General features: G+C 46.8%; 1 protein-coding gene and 1 long non-coding RNA gene across 3 annotated transcripts in view; one reads left to right on the forward strand and one right to left on the reverse strand.

Annotated features, from left to right (window-relative positions):
* The window catches only part of SFMBT1 (Scm like with four mbt domains 1), a 65,477-nt gene extending 56,808 nt beyond the window's left edge, over positions 1–8,669 (reverse strand). For both annotated transcript variants that reach the window (XM_042823326.1, XM_042823323.1), the window contains exon 1: positions 8,607–8,669. The gene's annotated coding sequence lies outside the window, so the exon portion shown is untranslated. The remainder of the gene's footprint in view (positions 1–8,606) is intronic.
* Positions 7,262–14,105, forward strand: LOC122162754. The gene is made up of 3 exons (XR_006169687.1): positions 7,262–7,377; positions 11,979–12,094; positions 13,473–14,105. It is a non-coding gene; the product is annotated as an uncharacterized LOC122162754 (long non-coding RNA).
* The last annotated feature ends 9,439 nt before the right edge of the window (positions 14,106–23,544 follow it).

Genomic DNA, 23,544 nt, shown 5'->3' on the forward strand with positions numbered 1-23,544 from the left:
GGTTTCTTACAGTACTTCAAATTGTAATGCTGAGCTCCCAAGTACTGGGGAAGAGCTGGGTTTCTGAGTGCTACCCAGAGCAGCACCTGTAGCTCGAGCCAGGGGAGGCATCACCACAGAATCACAGAATCGTAGGGGTTGGAAGGGACCTCCAGAGATCGTCGAGTCCAACCCCAGGGCCAATGCTGGAACCAATCCCTGCTGTACACAAGCCCATCTCTTTTTCTGCCTTCCATTTTTAAAAGGAAAACTGCCCGCCAAGCTGCCCATGCAAGCAATGTCTGTGTCACAATACGCTGGCGGTGACACCACCAGAATCCCTTTGCATCTTCATAAAAAGTGTTTCCCCTGGGAAAAGAAATCAATAATCTTAAGCAGTAGAAACTTCACATAGAAAGCAGACTGCTTCAAAAAGCACTGTTTGTTCTGTCTTTAAACCACACTGAAAACATTGTTGTGTGTTTTAATCACACCCCTGCACACTCCTTGCTGTGCTCCCGTGCTCTCCTCTGTGCTCACAGGGCTAACTAACTTCAGCAGGGGAGGCTGCGTACGGCTGAGGTCCACCCTCATGCTGCAGCCCTGAGTTCTCCCACTGCTTTCCAATTCACTTTTTTGTCTCCAAGGGGTTTCAGTTCAGATCGCCAATTATGTTTTTAATGGAAAGAAACAAATATCTACAGGAGGAATGTTGCAACAATAACCCAAAGAATTCCTCTCTGTGCCTGAATGGATGCCAAAATCATCACCAAGCTCCATCACAAGGCTTAGCACACCTTGCAACTCCGTGCCCAAGCAGCAATAACAAGGAGCTGGGAGCCCAGGAACACAGCTATTTCTCAGCTCACAGACTGGATCACAGAACACACTTCTGGTGTAAAGCAGCAGCCAAGCCCTTCCTGTTCAGTACGTTAAGGTTCATAAGTGGCTAAGAACATTTTGGAGCAAGAAGGCTTTAAATGCGGCATGCTAAATCTAGAAAACTGGGAAAAACACACACACTGGGTTGGTTCTGAAGCCAGAATAGGTGTTACTGGGTATATTAATTTCTAGAAACTTCAGATGTCAAAACACAGCGCTCCTGAAGGCCCCCATGGACCCCTGAAACCTCCCACCCTCTGCACCCACACACTGGGATGGCAGAGCAGCTTCCTCCACTGCTTTTACGCACAGAATTGCGGCTCTGTGAGCCATGCTATGTGATGAAATTCTCTCTCTCCAGGCAATGTCAGAAAAATATGGCCTTGCCTTTGTTATCGTGCATGAAACAATATGCTTCCTTCCTGTTCCTCCTCTAACAAATAACTAAAGCTTAGGGGGAAAAAAAAAAACAAAGAGACAACAGCTTTCAACAATACAACTTTTAAATCCCAAGAGGCACAAATAAAGGCCTGGGGACTGCAACAGCACAGGTCTCAGTGAGCATCTCGTAGGGAGCGCAGGCGTGCCTGCTACCACAGCATCAGCAGTGATGCAACTACATGAAAATCAGTTGTCATTTTAAGACTTCTTTTTCACTTATGTTTGTTCAGAGTCAAAAACAAGACTGGAGCCCAAGGGCTTAAGAGACAGAGAGCAGCTACAAAAGATTCCTTTATTTTTAGGAGTACGATTTCGAAGCTTGATGCTGCTGGAATATTTACACTCATAAAATTGTTCTGAAATCCAAACAATTTTTTTTTTTTCCATTTTATTATTTGTGCAGTATCTTCCCCCCAAACTTGAGTGGATTTTTTTTCAGGCATCACTCTGCTGGCACATACAACTTTATTTCTGTTATTAAAATGTTAATATGAAAGAGATATAAGAGGCTTCCACTCAGTTCCAACTTTGGAATCTTAGACACGGTAATTAAATCAGACAGACATCTTTAATTGCGCAGCAGGATGCAATACAAAATGTCTCTGAAAATCAAATGACACCCTCTTCCTGACAATGCCACCTTAGGGACTCCTCTCATGAGGTCTCCAGAATTTCCTTCACCCATGCCAATCTCCACAGTTAGCCACAGGCCCGTGGAAGTCTGCTGCAGAGCACAAGCCACCAGAAGTTCCAGTATTTACTGTCAGCACACGCTTCCACCATAAGAGTCAATTTTAAATGTGCTCCTGATCATATGGGAAAATAAAAACAAAAATCACTTCCTTGCTTGTTTTAAAGAAATGGTAGGATCACAGAATGGCTTAAGCTGGAAGGGACCTCACAGCTCCCCACCCTGCTGGCTGCTCCCTCTGGCTCAGGCTGCCCAGGGCCCCTCCAGGGATGGGCACCCACAGCTTTGGGCAGCTGTGCCAGGGCATCACCATCTTCTGAATAAAGAATTCCTTCCTAATATCTGACCTGAGACTTCCCTCTTTCAATTTAAAAACATTCCCCCTTTTCCTATTGTTGTAGGAAGTCATTCTCCCTCCTGTTTATTAACTTTCCTCAAGTACTGAAAGGTTGCAGCAAGGCCTCCTCGGAGCCTTCTCCATGCTGAACACCCCAATTTTCCTAATCCTGTCTACATAGGAGAGGTGCTCCAGTCCTCTGAGCATCCTGGTGGCCATCCTCTGGCCCAGCTCCATCAGTTCCATGTCTCTCTTGTGCTGGGGCCCCCAGGCCCAGATGCAGCACAGCAGGTGATGCCTCACAAGGGCAGAGCAGAGGGGACAATCCCTTCCCTGTTAATGCAGCTCAGGATGCAGTTGGTCTTCTGGGCAGCAAGAGCACACTGTTGGCTCACGCCCCGCTTTTCACCCATCAGGACCCACAAGACCTTCTTCACAGTGCTGCTGCTGAAGAGTTGTTCTCCCATTCTGTACACATATCTGGGCTTGTTCCAACCGAGGCGCAGCACCTCGCATTTGACCTTGTTGAACCTCATTCAGTCCATCTCCTCAATGGGCTCCACAGGCGGGGGCCCTCACCTCACCATGCACCAAGGGCCCCACCACACTGGGACATGGGGTAATTCTACAGCACTGGGTAATTCACTGCTCCATAATTACGTCAAAGCCATAAGACCTCAGCATCCTTGCCCAAACTGTCGTTGTGTGATGGACAGAAAACCAGACACTTCTGGTGACACCCCAGATCTCCCTCTATTTGCTCTGTATGGATATTCAATTGCTAGCAAAACATCCAGGGGAAAGTGTGGTGCTGGGTGGAAATTACAGCACCTCACACCTATGGGCTGAGCCTGGCCTAGGAAAAAACACTGCCTCACAGCATTCCCAAGCTGAGCTCTGCACCTCTGCAGTGTCAAAACCCAAACTGTTACAGGGCACCACGTTAGCTCTCACACTGATGGAAATGGCCTTCTGACTGGAGACATAAGCATGTTCCTCTGCACAGGGGTTGGAGGCAGCACAGCAGAGAGGCACAAAATGAACAGAAAGCTGCCGAGGGAAGAAATGGGCTTGTGAAAGGGGCCCTGGGAAAATGGTCAGGGCATTTGTATGGGTGATGCACCCGCACTGCTGCATGGCTGGGAGCCTGGCACACACAGCTCTATAACAGCATTTTTAAAATCTTACAACCTGAGAAATTCTGCATGGTGTTTTCTCAATGGAGACAGTATCAGTGTTAAACTCAATGCCAACATCAGCAGAGCAGACCTAAGCACAAACACTTCACCCAAGGACTGGGAGAATGGGAGAAGTAACAGTTTTCAGGATATGTAACAGAAGAAAACAGTAACAGTTTTCATCAGGATATGACACAACCCAGTAAGGCCAAAACCAACTTTAACAGGCACCTCAGGTGCAGAGGTGCTCAAAATCAGAATGGAAATAGCAAACAGTATAGCTATTATACATAGCAAATGGTAGCAGCATTTCTGGTATATACCCGGGGAGCCCCTGCTCCTTGTGCTGCCTGGCAGAACAGAAGTGCCTGCTCCAAGCAGCAAGGAGACAACCCAGCACGACTGCGGCACCCTCACTGCACGCACAACTGCTGAGGAAAGCAAACCTGCCCATGCTTGGGGTGCAAAGACACACCACTGTCCTTCTGTTATTATCTACACAGACCTGAAGCATTTCGGAGCATTCTCTGGAAGGTCATCTCCTATCCTGATGGCCAGTTATAAAGATAGGTGATGATGTCAGGAAGACAACTCATTTTTCACAATATTAATACAAGGACTAACGAGCTTGTACCTAGTCCTGCTTTTCCAGTAATCCAGACAAGTGCAGAAATGTGAAAGAAACACAAAATTTTAACACTACACAGAACTGTGTAAGAAGTGAAAAATTGATGTTGGTTGCTAAGAACCATGGAAGGATAATAAGAGGATAAATTAAAGGCAGAGTAATAAGACATGGAGAAAGAAATGACCTTGCCTACAATAAGACCTAAATCAGCTGCTGCAACTGAAGATTTTGAAATTGTTATGACTAATTCTCTCTGAGCATCAGCTCTGTGCTCACCCCAAAGAATGGAGAAGAAAACAGAAAAGGTGTTACAATTCTATCAACCCAAAGCACACCTGCACCCTGACACAGCAGGCAGTGCTGGCTACAAGAGCAGGAGATGCAATCAAAGGCAGTGATGGGCTCGGACAGCGGAGCTGAGGACGGGTAGGAGACATGTAAAATCCTAACTGGTACAGTAAGAATACAGAAGGGTTAGCTGTAGCTTCAGCCTGAGGTGCAGCCACTTCCTCCTGCAGCAGAGAGCTCCCAGCCACCCCCAGCAGTGGCCATGCTGGCGTTTCTCTTTCAAGTACCTCTATTCTTGTAGGAACTGAAAAGGGTTAATTGTAATAGATTAAAGTGGATTCTGCCATGTGGCTTGTTGGAAGTTTTTGTGTTGTGATAAAACACACTCCTCCCTTTAGAGCAGAAAACAAAGCATGGATTGGCCTCCAGAGTCCAACACACAGCGCTGGGCTGGCCGCTGCGTGCTCTGCAACACTGCGCAAGGACACCGACCAGAAGCACCAGCACTGCTGCTCTGCTAGGAAGGAGCCCACAGCAGCTGAGAAGCAGTTGTTACACTGCTTTGTTATGTTACATATCACTCACATTTGCATATCAGCATGATCAAGACTGACAAAGCATATCTTGGTGCTGCTATCTATGTAAGAACACAAAGGAATGGCATTTATATTAATTACTTTAAACAAAAGCCTATTAGCCTGTGAAATACTGCCAGTTCTCAATAGGCTAAAAACAGTTCCCAGTACGATTCAACCACTGTTTGGAAATAAGGCAGAAAGGCAATAGATTGTCTGAACACTTAAATAAAAATCTCAGCTTTCCTATAAAAAGGTAATTCTGTATTTCTCACTGGATAATCCTAAGAGTTATAATTTACATCAAGCTGCACTTAAATGGAAATTGGACTCCAATTAGTAATAAAAACTGCACTTTCATTTTACCTAGCTAAGTAACATTCGTATCTCAGAAAAGCAGGTGCAAAGACAACATTTCAATTTAAGATGCATAAAGAGTTAAACCAAGGAACATTAACTTCAGTGAGGAGAGCTGATTGTTGTTCTCATCACCTCGTCCTCCCAGATATTACATTCCTGTCTCAGTTTTGTACCCGGACTGGAAGAACAAAAGGCAATCTACCCTGGTTTTTCAGTTTCCACCACTGTCTCCTACTGAAAGAAGCCGAGCTGGTTGAGAAAATGAAACCAAACCAGCCAACTGTTGCACATCATCCCTCCACACTGGTGCTTAGGCTGGAATTATCTAGAACTGGCTTGCTATCAATGGTGATGCTGAACTCAAGCACTTAGCCAAGCTGCTTCCCCAAAAACACTGGTTTTCATTAAGAGGAGTGACAAAATACACTCTTCAGTTTGCATGAGAGCACATTCAAACAAAGAGCAATATTTGGCCAAAAGAGCAATGAGAACTCAGAATTCTCCCTCTGATCCTTCAAACCTATTTTTAAGATAAGATATTTTTAAGTTTAACAGATACATAATTTAAGATGTAACAACCACCTTAGAAAACAGACTTCAGTTATCAGCTGCTGGACCAAACAGCCCAGCCGCTCACATGGCTCAGTTCTGTTCTGCAAGTACAGGAGGAAAAGTGCCCTGGAAGCAGGGAGAGCTTTCACGTCTGTACTCACTGCTGCCTTGGTTTAAAAGGAGTTAATGAGTCCAGCTGGGTAAACAGCACTAACTAAAGGTACGTAACACTTCCAATGAACCTGTGCTTCCCTTATTTCTGAGGGCATCAGTTGCACTCAAGGCAATGCTTTGCAGAGCAATGAGAAGAGCTGATCCCAGAACAAAACAGCACGGCCTGTGATGCTGCAGGCTTGCAGGCAGTGGCAGGGCTCTGGTAGCCCAAAGGACTGCGCTGGGCACATCTCATCACTCACAGTAATGCACCACCAGAACAGCTCGCTACTTCATAGTTCACTACTTCATAGGGGCACATCTGGAACCAAACATTAGGACAAAAAATAAAAACAACCAACACGTGAGAGTATGTCTGCCTATATATATATATATTTATATATATATAAATATATACATAGATAGATAGATATAAATAAAACACACTCTTGGAACCAAAAACAATTTAAAATCAAATAAACAATAGCTAAAGTCCTGCTTCCTTCATAGGGTTTATCAACATAGAGAAAACTGAGCGCTGGAAAAAACGAGGGATTCAAGTCAGTCAAAGCGCATAATTAAATGAAAAACACCGTTACACAAATGCAACTTTCTTCTGCAATATTATCCCCTACCAGAACACCCCTCACCAAACACCTCCCAGCTCTCCTCACTCAGCAGGCTGTCACAGCACGGTGTCATTGAGCCCCGGTGCCTGCACAGCACCACCTGAGGGCAGTGCCTTCAGCCGGGCAGCACCAAGCAGCACACACGGCAAACGCTGCGATCAAAGCTGCCTCAGGACAACATAACCAGGCAGGCGATACAACGCGTTACCAAACGTGCTTCTGCGGTACTCTCTTCCTTCAGCAGTGGTAAATTAAGAGCAGAGGGCGAAAAAGCCGCGGAGGAAGAACGGCATGGATCAGTGCAGTGCCCGCCTGCTATATGTGCACACACAGTGCCCCGGCACCCAGGGCTCAGCACACACAGTGCCAGCACACAGCTCAGAGATGGGGATCGCAGAGCACAGCCCCCAGCGGGTCAGAAGGGCAGCGGGAATCTTGCCGTGCCTGGAAGCCGGCAGCTCCGGGAAGAACCAGATCTTCTCACCTTTCAATCACAGCACCGATTCGCAAACCAAAAGTAAAAGAGGAAATGGCTGAGCGAGGGCAGGAAGCCCCTGAGCTCTCCTCCTGCAGCCAATCTCTCAGACGGATGGATGCTCGCTCGTTCTTTTTTTTTTTTTTAATCTGCAAACCCTACGGCAGCAACAACGGCCACGCAGGAACAGCACACTTCGCCGACAATTGGTACGTTCTCATCTCCGCATCGGTTTCCCCGGCCCCGGGACGGGCTGCTCCAAACCACCGGCCCCAGCCGGCGCGCGGGGACGGACCGCGTCCCGCCCGGCCCCGATACCGCCGCGACGGTCCGTCCGAGCGCCGTCCCGCACAGCGCTCCTCGCGGCGCGGCGGGTCCCGGGACAGGTGCCGCAGCCCCGCGCCGCCCTAAAGCCAGGCGGCCGGAGCGTCCCGCACAGAGAGGCCGCGTGAGGCCCCGCTACGGCGGCAACAAGTTTCCGCGGGCGTAACGCGCTCGAAGCGGCAGCGCCGGCCCTCAGCCGAACGAACGGGGCCGGGCGGGATCGCGCGGGACCGCAGCCGCACGGCCGCGCGCCGCCTCCCGCTGCTCTCGCTATTCCTACCGCTCACGGCGGAGCCGCGGTCCCAAGTTCGGGAACTCGCGCGGCACCGCCCGGCCGCGCCCCCCGCCCCGCCCCGCGCCCCGCCGCGCATCCCCGGGACCCGGCCCGGCCCGGCAGCGGCTCCGCAGGACAAAGGCCGGAGCCGCGAGGAGCGGAATGGAGCGGAGCGCAGCGCCGGGCGCGCACACGACGCGGACGCGCAGGCCCCGCGGCGGCGCTGCGGGAAGCGGCCTCGGGAACGGCCGCGCCGCTCTGCCCGCCGACGGCCGCCGGGCGGGACGCGCGCCGGGGCACGGCCGGGCCGGGTGGGGGTGCGGAGAAGCGCGGAGCGGCGTTTAAAGGTCCCCCTCCACCGCCATTTTGAAGGGGAGAGGGGCGAGCGCGAGGCGCTCGGTGGGCTCGGGCCCCCCGCGGGCGCGGGGCGAGGAGCGGCAAAGACGCGGGGCGCACAAAGTTCCCGCGAGGCCGTTCGGGCGGGGCGGGCGCGGGGAGCGCAAGTCGGGGCCGGGCGTGCCGCGGGACGGGGCTCCTAGCGGGAGCGCGCCGAGTTGCGCGCCGGGCAGCCCCGCGCATCGCTCCGCGACGCGACCGAAGGGGCGCTGCTCCCCCCGCACTGCCGTCTCCCCGCCGCGCCTGCCTCCTGCCGCCTCCTCCTCCCTTTTCCTTCTCCTTCTCCTCCCTCCTCCTCCTCCCTCGCCGCCTTTTTTCCCCGCATCCAAACTTCGGGAGCCCGGAAAAACCCTGTGGGCCCCGCGCTCCGCCGGCAAAACGTCCCCACCAGCTGCGGGCCGACCCGGTCTGCCCACCGGCGGACGCCGCCGCCCCTCGCCTCACCTGCGGAGAGTTTTTCCAGCCCTCCGCCGTTCCCGGGGCTCCGGCTCCCCAGCGCTCCGCTCGCCGCCTCATTCCAATATGGCACGGCCCGGCAGAGCGCATGCGCCCGCCGCTGCCTCTCCCCCCCCCCCCCCCCCCCGCCCTCCTCTCCCCTCCCCTCGCGGCTTTTCGGGCGCTCCGGGTCTCTCCCGAACCCGCCGCCTTTCCCCCGTCGCGGCCCGGCTGCCCACCCGTTCACCTGCTCCAGCCGCTAACGGAAGCCGCGCGGCTGCAGAGAGCACCGACATCTCAGCGCGTCCTTCCCGGGGGCGAGCAAAGCTCCGCTCGCCCCTGGGAGGAACGCGGTCCGTGGGCGCAGCGATGCCCGCAGCATCCCGCGGCTCTCGCAGCGCTCCGCACAAAGCCTCCGGGCACGGGCCGTCAGCTGGAGGGGGGTCTCGCCGTGCGGGATGGGGGTCCCGGGATCTCCGTCGCTCCCTTATGTTAAGGAAATGGGACAGAAGTGGGTATTTGTGAAGGAAACCGCTATCCTGGGCTGCAGCAAAAACGGCGCGGCCAGCAGGGCGAGGGAGGGGTCCTGCCCCTCCGCTCCTCCGCTGGTGAGCCCTCGCCTGGAGTACTGCATCCTTAGTACAGGAGAGATACGGACCTGTTGGATTGCATCCAGAGGAGGGTCACAAAAATGACCGATGGAATGGAACACCTCCTTGTGGGGACAGGCTGAGAGCTGGGGCTGTGCAGCATGGAGAAGAAAAGGCTGCGGGGAGAGCTGAGAGCGGCCTGTAGGTATCCAAAGGGGTTGTAAGAAAGAAGGGGACAGACTCTTCAACAGGGTCTGTGGTGACAAAGCAAGGAGAAATGGTTTCAAACTAAAAGGGAAGAATTAGACTGAATATTAGGAATTTTTTTACCATAAGGGCGGTGAGGCACTGGCACAGGTTGCCCAGAGAGGTGGCGGACACCCCATCCTTGGAGTCATTCAGAGTCAGGCTGGACGTGGCTCTGATCACCTGATGGAGCTGTGGGTGTCCTTGTTCATTGCAGGGGAGTTGGGTCAGATGGCCTTTAAAGGTCCCTTCCAACTCAAACAAGTCTATGATTCTATGAAACCAAGCACAGGGGCACAGTGAGAGCTTAGGTTGCCCGGAGGGACCTGACAGAGCCAGGCTGCCACAGCCACACCAGGAGCTCAGCTCAGGGCTGTCAACTTACTTTGTAGGATTTCTGCAAATGCTGCTGAATCTCTTCAGCTACTGGCTTAGAACTGCGTGTCTCATTCCAAAATACACAGAATTCTACAGTGCTAGAGAACAAAAGCCAACGAAGACTTGCTGATACTCAGTGCCCTCCATGTTCCCATGGGCAGCACACACAGCTCTGGGGACAGCAACCAGATGCATTTGCTGAAATGAGGTGGCTGTCGTTGGAGTTTCTGAGGTCAATGCATCAGACACTCTCTATGCCAGAAGAAAATGGCACCCCCTGTGACATCCCTGGACTTCTGCTTCTCTCTCCCTATTTCAGGCTGTACAGAGTCTGCAAATGACGTCAGGTTTAAGGTTGGCGAGTTGCTCAGCTGGCAGCCCTGTGACAGGCATTCTGTCCATCCCCAACCTTAACACAGATGCACAGGATGAGCTGTTCAGACCTCCCCTCTGCAGCTGCAGCAGCACACTGACTGCACACAGCATGAGTGCAACTCGGTGCACCCACTTCCAGCCATGGCCTCGCAAAAAGTGCTCCAGAGCATGCAGCAGGTGCCAGGCATTGGCACGTCAGCTTTCTTTCCAAGGCATTCCATCAGCATGCAGATGTGACTGATCAAGCTGAGCCATAAGATCATAGAATGGAATCATAGAATGGCCTGGGTGGAAAAGGACCTCAAAGATATCTAGTTTCAACCCCCCTGCCGTGGGCAAGATGAAAGGAAGCAGCAGCTGAGGTCCAAGGGGTTTGCTCTTGCCTGCTGCTGAAGTCCAGACTTGGCACAACAGGTTTCAGGTCACATGCAGCTGGATGCATCTCTGAATGGGTCCCTGCAGCTTGAGATATCTGTCTGCCTTCTTTCCAGTTCCATTTCCAGGCATGCTCTTTTACATGTAGCCGCTTTTTTCATCTGCATTTCTGCTTCTTTCTCATTTCATCTGACTTCTACAATCTCAATTTTAATCACTCCATATTAATATCATTTCACCTCACCTGGGTTGTTTGTTTTGTTGTTTTTTTTTTTTTTTTTAAAGTACAAATCCATTCTCAGTACTTTAAGGAAAACAAGTACATAAAAGAAATCTTCCATGATGCTGTTCACTTTTCATATACATTTTTTTTTCTCCTTGTGCTTCGTTTAGGTTATTTAGACTTAACTTGAATAATGACAGAAGGCTGAACCCTTTCTGTAAAGGAAACAAGTCACAGATGTCGTGACACAATCCTCAAGCTGAGCCTGAAGACAGTCCAGTACTTCAGGTCTGGAATCCTGTTCCTTTTCTAAGTCTCCCTGCACAAAGCTGGAGATAAAAGCACATGAGCACATATCTTAAATGCTGTTCTGCAAAGGTGAATGTAAAAATACTTTCTCTCTCCAGCCTACCAGCAGAAGCTATCTTTGGAAGTTTTGATAATGGTTTAAGGCTGCCCCTAATAAGATAGAGCAGCTTTACACCACCCTACACCTTCCTCATGGGATAGGGTGTCCTTATATTTCCCTTGCTGGCCATTAGAATACTTGCCCCTTTTCCCTTTTTTTGCATAATTGAAGACTTTCCAGATGTAGGATACGTTATACATGTCACAGTGGAAATGAGAGAACCTCTTAAGCTACAGTGGGAGCTTTAGGGGAAGAAAGATTTAGGAACCACACAGTGCCCCCGAGATACTCACAGACAGATGTGGCTGATGCCCCTTCCCCAGTTCCTCATGCATACTGAATAGGAAACTGTTTCTAACTCAGCAGGCCTGCAATACCAGATAAAAGACAAGAAGCTACAGAAAGCCCTGTTCCTCCATTCTAGTTCCTTCCAGTCCTTTCTTTCTAAGTTCCAGAATGTTAGCAGATCTCCTTTGGCCTCTGGAAGCTGGCAGCTTTCTGAGGTGAAGTGAAGCACTTATTGGGTACAAGGCAGTGAGGCACTCCTGAAGAAGCCCTCACAAGGAATGAACAAAGAACCATCACCCAGCTCTGCAAGCAAATCTGGACTAACATACTCTGTAATGCAGGTTGTTCTAAGCCCCAAAGCACGTGATGCTTACTGCATGTCACTGGTGCAGAACGTACCGTGCAGCTCCTGTGCAGAAGGGATCTCTTCTAGCTGTTTGCTTCATACACGGAGTGCATACTGACAAACAGTAGGATTTGTTTTGTATTTCCTGCAGTTCCCAATGATGCTCCCTAAGATGTACCAGTAAGGAGATGGATGCATCTCTCAAGCACTACACAGGGACTGTTGCATGCTTAACCTCTATGAAGCCCTGCCAACCATCTAAGAGAGGTGAGGTCTCCTACAAAATGCTTATGGACTGCAGTGAGAGGTGTATGGGTGCTCTTGGACACCACAGCACAACTGTGCGCTGTAAAGTAAGCTGGTGTGAAGCATTAAAAACTGACCAAGGAGAGCCTCTGGCCTCAGGCAGCTGCGTGGAACCACTCCAGCAGCATCACAAGGTATGGTTAAGGCTGTTCTGCTCTCACGATAGAAGAAACCTCTTCACATGAAACTAAAGCTCATGCATGCTTAAGAAAACACTGACTTTTTGCTGGAAGAATATAAAGGTGTGGAAAAGATTTGCTTCGTCTTATCTCCAAAAAGGTAAAATGGTTTAAATAACCAGATCAGGCTTCTTGGATAGCTTTGGAATCTAATATTACAGTCGGATTGCATTTCTCTTTAACTCCTTGAGTTTGCTTTCTTGATTTATTTTTAACTGCAGGCTTTAAACACTGGGTGGGATTTCACTGCATGGCTTTCACTTTGGGCTTCTGCAAGGCTTGTAACTCCTCCAGTTTCTATGAAATGTCCAGCTAACAAGTGATAGTAGCACAACAGGCAAACAGAGGGAAGCGTCGTACTCCAGGATGGGTTGGTGTAAACGTAGGGTGTTCTTGCATGGCATCAAGAGATTCCAGAGGAGGAGGAGGAGGAATTTCCTAGCTCTCAGGCCAATTCACCTGGCAGACTGTGTGCACCAGCATTCAGATGCCAGTGGCCTCCCCGCATCCCTCATGGCCCATAGGTTTCTGCAGTGTAGCCACCTTGGTATCTGCACCACTGGAGCACAAACATATTGGCTTCAATATGAACCTCTAAACCCAGAAAAAAATGAAATGGAGTGAAAACAAGTAGTCACGAAGTAGAGGAAAGCTGAGTGTGGGACAACTTGAAACACACATCACTGGAACAACTGGAATAGTCGTCTCTACAGAGAAGCAAAGCACCTCTATTTATGTGATGCCAACTTTGCTCTTTTATGGTTCTCCTCTTAGCATTTCTAAGCACTTCCCAGTTTCTAATACAATTCAACATACCTACAAGGTAGTTATGATCAACGGCAAATATGCAAGTACCCTTTACTCAAGTCAGTGTGTTCCCTTGCTAAGATTAAGTCCAGGATACTGACTATTATCAGTATTTTCCTTCATTGGACTGTAATACTAATTAGCTTTTGGAAGGAGGTAGAGGAAATGTATTTCTTTGAAATATGTGAGTGAGAAAGAAAGGTAGGCAATATGCTTCCTTTTGGCAAAGCTCAGACTGCCACAAGATTATGCAAAAGCAATATTGCCATTTACCTAAGAGCAAATATCCTGTTTCTTTGTTTCAATTTATGGGCAAAGCCATTTTTTTTCTCCAAATTATAAATGTTTCTCAGTTTTAGAAAATTCTGATCAGCCCTGCTCAGATGAGGAAGACAGATTATAAACAGCAGTGGAGCTGCACACCTCGTTTCATCATGCAAGCCAAAAAACCCACAGAAATTAAACCAAGAGCGGGAAAAAGATGAAGACTTAAATCTGCGCTGGGAATACTCCAAAGACTCATTAACAGATGAAAAAGTATGATTATCTTATTAAGTGTACTACCAGCCATACAGAGGCTTTGATCAAAACAATAATTAAACCACCAATAACAATCTCTCTGCATCATTAAATACTTTTGTACAAATAAATTAACTCTGCCAGACAGAAAAATGAAATGGAGATAATTCACCTCAACTAACTATACGTTCAAATGCTCAGGGAACCTCTCACATTCTTACCTGGAAAGCACTACCATTCTTCTTCCAAAAAAACCTTTTAAATAAATGATCATGACAGCATCCCTTTACATTTCTGTGCTTACACCACCATGATAAATCAATGAACCACGTGGCTTGAGATAACAGCCCGTCCCTTGGCCAGCGGTGAAAACTGATTCTTCCCTTACAGAGAGCGCACGCAGCTGGGGAGGAATATTTATTTCTGAGCAAAGTAAATGGACACTCAAGTGCAATTGTTGAGATGCAGAGTCTGGCAACAAATCAATATTGGCTTTAAATAACCAATTTATGCCATTAGTTTTTAATGCCTACAGTTCAGTTTGATTTTTTTTCCCCGAATCAGTGCAGGTCCAAAGTAGGTATGTGTGCATTTACTGGCTTGACCCTCTGCAGGCAACCAGTACCAGTATTATTTGGTGTTTCAGGGGCATAGATGAAATATACTGAGCTTTTATTTATGTTCCCTTAAAGAATCTCAAGAAGAGTAAGAGATAATTTGCCAGACCATGCAAAACTGCATTCTTGCTGTACGTAAGTAGCGGTGCTTTTATGTATGTAATCTTGCAGCCTCGTTAGCATAAATCTAAGGTGAAGGTTAAACAAAATATCTAGATTTCTGAGATCAGGGTCAAAATTTAGGCATGGAAACCAAATGCAGAGAGCGGGAGGTGAAGTTCCTACACAGCTGGAACTAACCTTTTCAGATGCATCTCTGAGAATAGATCAGGGCTGAGATACAACAGCAAAACAGCTTCATCAGTTGCAGCATATGCTGTACCTGTTTAGGGGAAAACACATTTTCAAATATGTGTTACTCTGGATGCTTTTATTAGTAAAAGATTCAGAAGAGTGTAAAATAACCATTTGAATTGAGGAACCTTGTGTTACCACAAGAGCTTCACACTCACTTTTGAGAGCACCCCATGACACTGGTTCAGCCTGTATGGGAGGGATGGAGCAGTGAAACCCACTGGAAGAACTGTGGAGAAAGAGAACTTGGCTTCCCAGTGGGCTGGATTCCACAACTTCTTTGACTAGCTGCTGTTTTAGCCTCGGTGTTCGAACACATTAAACAACTGAACAGATTTACACGTTTGTTTATTTCCTCTCAGTTTAGCAGAAGGTTGTACAACCAGTATCACTGCGCTGACATAGGGAAAAGCCTGAGACCTGCAGGGAGCATCCCACAGTAGATGCAGTGATCAGCACGGTCACGGGCGTCTGTCTTAGATCTGGGTTCCTTAAGATGTGCCAACTAATATTTGTAGTGTCTGTGATGTGTGTAAGGCAGTGAGAAGCAGGCCAGTGCTTACTGGTGCTGCAGAGTCAGCGATTGGGCCCTTGTCTCAAAGTGTCACTGCACAGTTATTTGGAGGCTTATTTTGTCACCTTGTGTGCCATCCATTAGGAACTGTCTCTGCAGAGAGGATGGTGAACCAGTCTGATTCATTCTAACAAACCCAATATTCCTAAATCATGCTCTTTACTTTCCCAGATTAACTTTCCTCGTGGTTTCCTCTTTGTGCCTAGAAAGATTTATTGTTTTTATTCAACCTGAAAATCCACTGGCATTAGATATATTAGGACACCCACAGGTGGTTGTTTTGTCATCCAATCACTGCAATGGGAAAATAGCAAAATAAATCAATAGAAACAATGTCTTGGCTGATGCTTGGGGAAACCGAGCTGCGGCTGAATGTTCAGCTCAGCAACAGACTGCCCTGTGTGCTGGCAGCACTGGGCACTGTGACTTCCACTTACTGGAGATCCCAAAAGCTTTATTCAACCTTTTCCTATCACTCAGGTTTCTATCTCATCCTGTGTCCTTATTTATTTATTTTTAAAGTGTTTATGATCTTTTTTTCAGATATGTGCTCAACTGAGAATTATTTTTCCATAAGGCCATGTTTTTATTCTCCGTTTTGAACGCAACTTTTGTAGAAAGAGCCAAATACAAAGCTGCTTTTCAAATGCCACTACCCAATGCACTGTGTTTCAAAGTCTGTATGCAAATCCTACCAAGTCTGCCTTCTGCACTACTTCTATTTTATTTATTTTCTATTGAGTCTGAATGGGAAGAGCAGCAGAAAAGCATGGGTATTTCCAAAAGTGAAATTCGTTAGAATCTGCATATTTTCTTCCTCTTATAATGCAAGCAAGTCTGAACATTATGCACCTGTAGATATCCTCACATGTCTGAGAAGATGCGAGTGGAAGCAGAGTGAGTATGGAGAAGAAAAGCATTTGATTAATAAATTCATTTATTAATGCTCTGGTAAGGATCTGGAGTGAAAACTGCTGGAGTGAAGTGAAAGACAAGAGAAACATGTGACCATTTACCCTCTAGCTGCATTCCCCAAGCTATTTTTCCCTGGGAGTACAGTGGATTGGCAGAGGCAGGCAGCTCCTGCAGAGAACAGCCTCCCTCAAACCCCGGCTGAACTCAGCGCCCTGAGAAGAACTTTCCAGCCCTAGGATGTGCAGGGGAAGAAGCTGCTACGCCTTGCCTCTTTGGGAGAGGCACTTCCTAGCGTGCATGAAGCTCCCATGTGATGTGGCCTGCATAGACTTATGTCTCCATGGCCTTGGATCACGTGTATTTGTGCGCTCCCGGCTTCCTGCCAGAGGAGTGTTGCTCAGAAATAAAGCTGACCCCAGCAGTGTCTCTTAGGACCTTTCCTCAGAAGAAGTACCTCAGAAGAAGGATGCTTTGTTCTACTTTTGTTGTCAGTGTCCATTCCATAATTGAAGCCATCAATAAGTGAAAGCTGGAGAAACATACCTGAAACCATTTTGTAACTGAAGCCACCATCTGCTGGGCAAACCATGGCACTGGTTTCCTGCTTTCCCACTGAGGGAAGACTGGCATCATATGTGCTGCAGATTTAGTTGTTACAATTCTAAGTTTATTTTGAATGCAGCATAGAGTGCATAACCAAAAAGCTAAATACATCACAAACAAAGGCTGTTTCCTACTGGCTGCTATGCCTATTCTGTACAATGTTTTTCACTCTGTCAATCAAATATAGGGGCTACTCAATAGAGGCAGTTAAGCACCGGGCATCCTGTTTTCCAGATGTCAGCTTTCAATTCCCCTTACTGCAGAGATAGGTGCCCCTTCGTGTTCTGGCTATAAAAGTGAAGCTTTGTGCCTCTCTGTCAGGGAGAGCATTTGTTAAATGCCTCCAAAATGAGTGAATAGTGAATAAATATTTAGCTAAAAAGCTAAAACATGCATAAGGTGCCCTACTCAATTTTCAGCGCTATCAACTGCAGCACAAGATGCTTGTGTGGTGAGAGCAGTCATGCCAGCTGTTAGCTATCAAACCTCTTGTCTCCACTGCACTTCCCCTAGGGTAGGGTTGTCTCAGCTCTGGGATGACTGCATGGAGACCCTGTTGAGGCAGAAAGACCTCTCTTTGTCCTAGGATACCTGAGACTGTACCTGAGACTGCTCCTGGACCAGAGCCTCTGTGCTTTGTTTGCACCCAACAGGAATGGTCAGGCAGGCATGTGCTGGGACTAGGAGCCAATACTTGCTCACCTTATTCATGAGAAACAGAATCAGAGCAACTACTACTGCAAAGCAGGGAAAAGAATTTTGAAGAAACGTTCCTATTTTGCTGCAGCAAGAAAGAACACGGTGGTTTTATTTCAAAATAGCTGATTTAACAATTTCCAATGCAGTTTTACGTTTTATGGTCTTTAAAAAACAAAACAAAAAACAAAACAAAACAAAAAACCCTCTTTTGTTCAAAGACCGGACAGCAGAGGGTGCCAAACCCCCAAGAGGGAGAGCACCCATGCCCACCGAGCTCTCCTGTGTCACCTTAATTCCTCCGTGTTGAGAGCTGTACTCCAGCATGAACGGCCAGGGCACATCGAGACACTTCGAGAGCTGCATGTTCCATCCGCACTGATAGCGGTACTGGAGTGTATTATCTCATTTAGTTGTGTCAGCACTTCCATTACAGTTTATAACCTCTTACTTTGTGGATCAATCTAGGCTTTTGCAAGCCAAGTTATTTTCTCCCTGATGTGCAATTGGCACTCAATGTTATCTTGGGAATCTGAAGCCATGTTTTGTTATCAGGATGCTGCAGAGACGACTCACTAAATTAAAAGCAAGCTCTTGATGATAAAGGGCTGGGCATAAGCCCTCCTCCACCTTTAGCATGTGATACAAATATGATATAGCTGCCGACGAGCTAAATCTGTTTAACTGGCATCATTTGTATGCATCATTTTACTGGGGACACAGAAACATGAAATTAAAACATCAACAGCCCTGAAATCCCATTCTCGTCCTACAGTGAATTGTGAAATGAAGCCGTATTATGTTGACAGACATTTCTTCCTGTTCTAATAGAAATATACTTTATATTTTCTGCAAATACTGCTCATGGGAATGAGATGGAAATTGGTCCTTGAGTAGTAACTAGTTACAACAGCTTCTAAAAGAGTCTACAGATTATTTGTGATTATATTTAGGAGCCAAATTCTGAAGCCTGTATTGTGTTCCTGTTCTATGCTGGAGCCAAAATTACTGCCATTGATCAAAGAATATTTGTTTTTCTTCTGTTTCTCGCCAGTTCCAGTCCTGAGGATGAGCACAGTCAGATGGCCAATTCTACTGCCCACATACCTGATAGCACCAGCCTATTATTTCTACACAGGAATGAGATCCATCATTCCTAATTGAAAATCCTGCAGATAACGATTGGTGATATGTAAACAGTTATTCAGTTTGATTGAGTTATATAGGCTCCGTTTACTTAATCCAGGTATTTGTCAGCTGTATCAGTCACTTATCAACAGAAGCAGAAAGCAGGCCACCACGTATTACCCATCCATCATCCCTTCATCATCCCAGTACATACCACAGAACTGGCAAAATTGTTCATAATATAACAGCAGAACTAAGGAGAGAAGTTACTTTCTCAGTGCCAAAAGCATTTAAGGTTTAAGGTGCCTGACAACAGTGGTAACAGTTTAATGCAGTCCCGCCTGCAAGGTCTATAGGATAATACTGCGGATGTGGCGCTGTTGCTGGCAGTTCAGGCAGAAGGCAGTTCTGATGGGCACCAGCTTAGCCTGGGAGCACCTGAGGCCCCTGTACAGTAATGTGGGCAGGATGTTCCCCGAGCTGGGGAACGCCCAGTGATGGGGATGCAGCCAGAGGGGCCCTGCAGTTCCTCAGATGACAGCGAGGTGATGTTTTATGATCTTCACACAGTAGCATGTGATACCAAACTCAATTTGTAGAAACAAATCATTCCTAAGGCACATTGCCACAGAAATGATCCGTAACTCCTCGCTGCAGAGGCAGCGCGGTGCCCTCGACCTGCAGCCAGTGGTATTGGTGGCTGCACAACCCCGAGGTCAGAAAAAAATGGGTAACTTCTACGTCTCAAACACCGACATGGTCTCGCTTTTCTGGGCCTCACTCACCTGTCGGTGCCCTGAGCCACAGGAAAGCGCTTTGACGCCAACAGTGAGTTCAGCCCAACCGCAGGGCCGCAGTTGGGGCTCTCCCTGCAGACCTCTCCTCGGGGGCCCGGCAGTCCTGCGCACCTCTGCTGAGCTGGGGACAGCAGCCAGCGATGGGTGAGCAGCGCTGAGCCCCGCTCAAACTGCCCTGCTTCAGGCAAGGCTGAGGAACGGGTTCTGGAAGCTTCCACCCTGGCCACCCCAACCTGGCCACCCAACATGGCCACCCAATATGGCCGCCCCCCTTGACGGCCTCACAGCTCTGTCACCTCAGACTTTATCCATGCGCTGGTGATTTCACTCAGCCTGCGGCGAGCAGGGAAAGGGAGGAACTGCAAATCTAGCTTGGGTACTTGGATTCTGGGAGCACTGCTGGGTAATGAGAGCCTCCTAGAACTGATGCCCTTCAGGACAGCACCGAAAGGGACAGAGAACAACATTTAAATTCCCCAGTAAGTAACATCGATGATCCCTAGCTCAGCTCAAACACCAGTAAAGCCTGTGGTGTAGATGAGCCCTTTGGAAAGCTTAATACATTATGAGCATCCATTACTTTTTGCTGATTTATTTTATAATGGCTCATTTACATGCACTAGGGAAGTGTATCTGTGCCTCGTAGAAAGGCACAGACTGCCTCTTTACATTCATACAGGTTTTAAATTTTAGACAAGATCTTTAAAAAATTGACAGCATTATGAAGTTCCAAGAAGCTTTTTGAAGTCACTTAGGTTTCTAAAATCTATTAAGGTGACTTTTTTCTTCCTATTCCAGAGGTTGTATTGTTGGACTTGTACTAACGAATCCTGTTGTATATGTTGAGCAATACAAAAAATAGGGCACTATGTTTTAAAGTCTCTAAAACATTTCTCAAATTGACTGTAAAATGTGGCAGTTCTACAGTACACAATTGTTTGGCAGGATATAAAAGCTTACGGGTTCTCATTTGGATGATTTGCATAAGTTGTTCATGGCATCGTTTGTAAATATTATGCCCGTCCCAAGCTACTGCTGATAAAAGAATAAAATGGCTTTTGCCAAAGTGTATCATGTTATAGAGGAGGAAAAAACTTCCTGCGCAAAAAAAGAGTGGAGCTATAAAAAATAAGTTAAAATTTCATACTGCACCCATCTCAGGAAATCACTTTATATCTGCTAGAGAACGTAAAATTAAAAAAAAAAAAAAAAAAAAAAAAAAAAAAGTGATCCTTTGCACTGTGAAAAGTGATTCTCCACATACTGGACAAACCAAGGTGCACTGGCTGTTCCCCAAGAGCAATTTGCTGTGAGCATCTTCCATGCTATCACTCCTGAAAGCCCTTTGCACATGCAGCAGAGAAGGTGGACTGGGCTGAGAAGGTATTTTCCGTCTCCCCGGCTTGCAATTCTGTTTCATGCAGACCGTTGACAATTCAGTTTGCTCGCTGACCTCTGCTGACTCTTCATTACTAACAAAACCCACATCACCCATAGACTGAGTACAGAAGAAAAGCTCATTTACTTGGCAAATAGGGCAACTTCCATATAATCATTTTAGAGCGTGCTTTAATATTCATCACTATCCTAGAAGGGGGCAGTTTTGAATAATGCTGCACAGTTTACCAGCCTGTGTATGCTTTGGAGAGGTTCTCTGAGGGATGCTGTCCCTTTTTTGGGAAGCAAGGCTGTGGTGAACATGACGCTGCTCATCTTCAGTGGCACTGTCATAGTTCCCCAACGGATGGAAGTAGGTCGAGAAAGCACATATGTTTGTTCCCCAACAGAGTCAGGAATGCTATTGTGTCTACTTTCACAACTTCCTTGATTATAAAGTTCAAATAAGATTTTTACCTCTATAGCTGAAGTATCTGGGGGGAGGAAGAAGACTGTAACTAGGACTGATGTAACTAGGACTAGCTATTGCAATTATGTCCAAAAGCTTCTTAGGGTTTCATAGTAACTAATATTGGCAGCTGTACCAACATCCTTGTTCTAATTTTTATGCAAGCAGTTGAACTGGCTGTTGTAAACTTTTAGGAAGTATGCCAGCTACTGAGAGATGCTAATGTGTCTAGATGTGAGGCTAAGACTTGGACAAGACATCATCTGTTCACAAGCTCTGAAGTTACTGGTATGCCATTGGGCAGAGAGGGTAATAATACTGCTCAGCTCCACTAAACCTGTTGGCTAGCTTAACGAAAGCGTTTGACTCCTCCGTGAGGAATACAACAGATCAAAAAAGATATTGTGACTTCTTAAATAATGGAATTTAATGACTTGACTCCTCACCTTGTATTTTACTGCTTCTTAAACTCAGCAGACCTGGCCTTTTTCAATCAAACTTTAAACTGAGAAAAAAAAATTTGAGTCAGCAGCCAGGGCAAAGGAATTCCCAGAAAGAACAGTTAGTTTGAGTTTGGGAGAAGAGGCAGAAAAGAACACTAGAATTTGCTTTCATTCTGAAGTATGGGGGAAAAAAGAGTAGGTGACTAATTACATCTTTAAGGGTTGTGTGTTCTGTTCATTCGGCATGTAGATGACAGTAAAGCACAGAGTTGGTAATTTAGTAGGTACAGCAAAAGAAAAGTATTATAGATTGCATTCCTTATTGCTCTGCAACAAGATTAAAACAAAATTTCATGCCATTAAGAGCAGTATCTTGCTAAAGTAAGATTAGAAATACCTCTACGAATGTAAAGCTGAAAACTTGTTCTTTGCTACAAACCAAAATTACCTCAATTAAGGAATTTATACTGATGCCTGGAGTTCAGAGCCACTGACACTTGAAAGCAGATACAACAGCCTGGGTTGCAGTATTGCCTTTGGCAATATCTGGGCAATAAAACTTAGAAGTACAGAAAAGTTGTTTTTTTTTGTTTTTTTTTTTTCAAAGACAAATCAATAATCCTACATTTGAGCACAGAAGATGTAATTCACATTTCAACTTGGTACAGAGCTTGGTATGGATATTTCTTAGACCATAGTACAAGATTTAGCTGTTCCTGCTGCAGTAACAAGCTAGGTTTTTTTAGGAACTGTAGAAAATATGAACTTTCCTGCACAGAAAAATTATGAGATGATAACAAAAGATATATGTTTGTGTTTTCACGCTACAAGCATCATTGTAGAAGCACTTATCCACTCTGAAGTCTGCATCACGACATGGCAGGAAAATACTTCTGTTTGCACAGTATTGGAATTTTGGAAATACTTTCTCTCAGATCTGTTTTACGAACAATGCAAATTCTTCCAAAACAATTGATGCAAAAAAGTACTGGAAAAGGCCCATGTTTCTCCAGCAGCTACAACATGGTTAGAACATCCACCTAGCAAACAGTGTGATGCAACAAAATTGTGGGGTTGGCTATTCAATAAAAAGTAGAAAAAGCAGAAAAAAGATCTGCAGTAGCACATGGACGCGTTTTGGAATATGAATAAATACCTTGCTGTCATAGAACCACAGAATGCCTTGGGTTAGATGAGACCTTAAACCCATCCAACCCCACTGCCATGGTAAGGATGCCACCACCAGCTCAGAACCTCAACCAGCATGGCCCGGAGCACATCCAGGGATGGGCATCCATGTCTTCTCTGGGCAGCCCATGCCAGGGCCTCTCTGCCCTTCTAATGGCCAAATCTCCCCTTTTAGCTTAAAGCCACTCCCCATTATACTATTACTACACTTCCTGATGATAAAGAGTTCACCCACTTCCTCCTGTTTAAAAAAAAAAACTTAGTCTGATGAGTCAGCTCAGAAGAGAGCCAACTTAAAGTGCCCAGTTTGCTCAACCAACATATTAATTAAGTGAGCACGACAGGAAAAACAAGGCTGGCCAAGTGGGAATGGATGAGATGATCTTGTATCCAGCACAGACTCACAGTCACTCTGAACCCAATCTAAAGAACAGCGAGCCATTCACAAGGAAAGGTGTGGACCTTATGTTGGACTCAATTCTCCCTCTGCAGCAAGGTTTAGGTAAAGAGGCAGCAACTGGAAATCAATCGATGTGACTAGCAGCAGGAGGAAGATAAATGTAAATTGAACCTCCTGAAAGATAGCATTGTGCAAGCGTTAATCCACTCCCAGTCTATAAATCCAGGAGTATTTGCAATTACCGTGCTAAGCAAGGAAGGCCAAAAAATGTAATGGCAGAGGAGGCCCAATAATGTATTAAGTGCTCCAGTGAGATCATTATTTAAGGAGTCCCTCACATTAATT

Source organism: Centrocercus urophasianus, unplaced genomic scaffold (assembly GCF_019232065.1).
Source record: "Centrocercus urophasianus isolate 14NV4802_14NV808 unplaced genomic scaffold, USGS_Curo_1.0 seq_22, whole genome shotgun sequence".
NCBI lineage: Eukaryota > Metazoa > Chordata > Aves > Galliformes > Phasianidae > Centrocercus > Centrocercus urophasianus.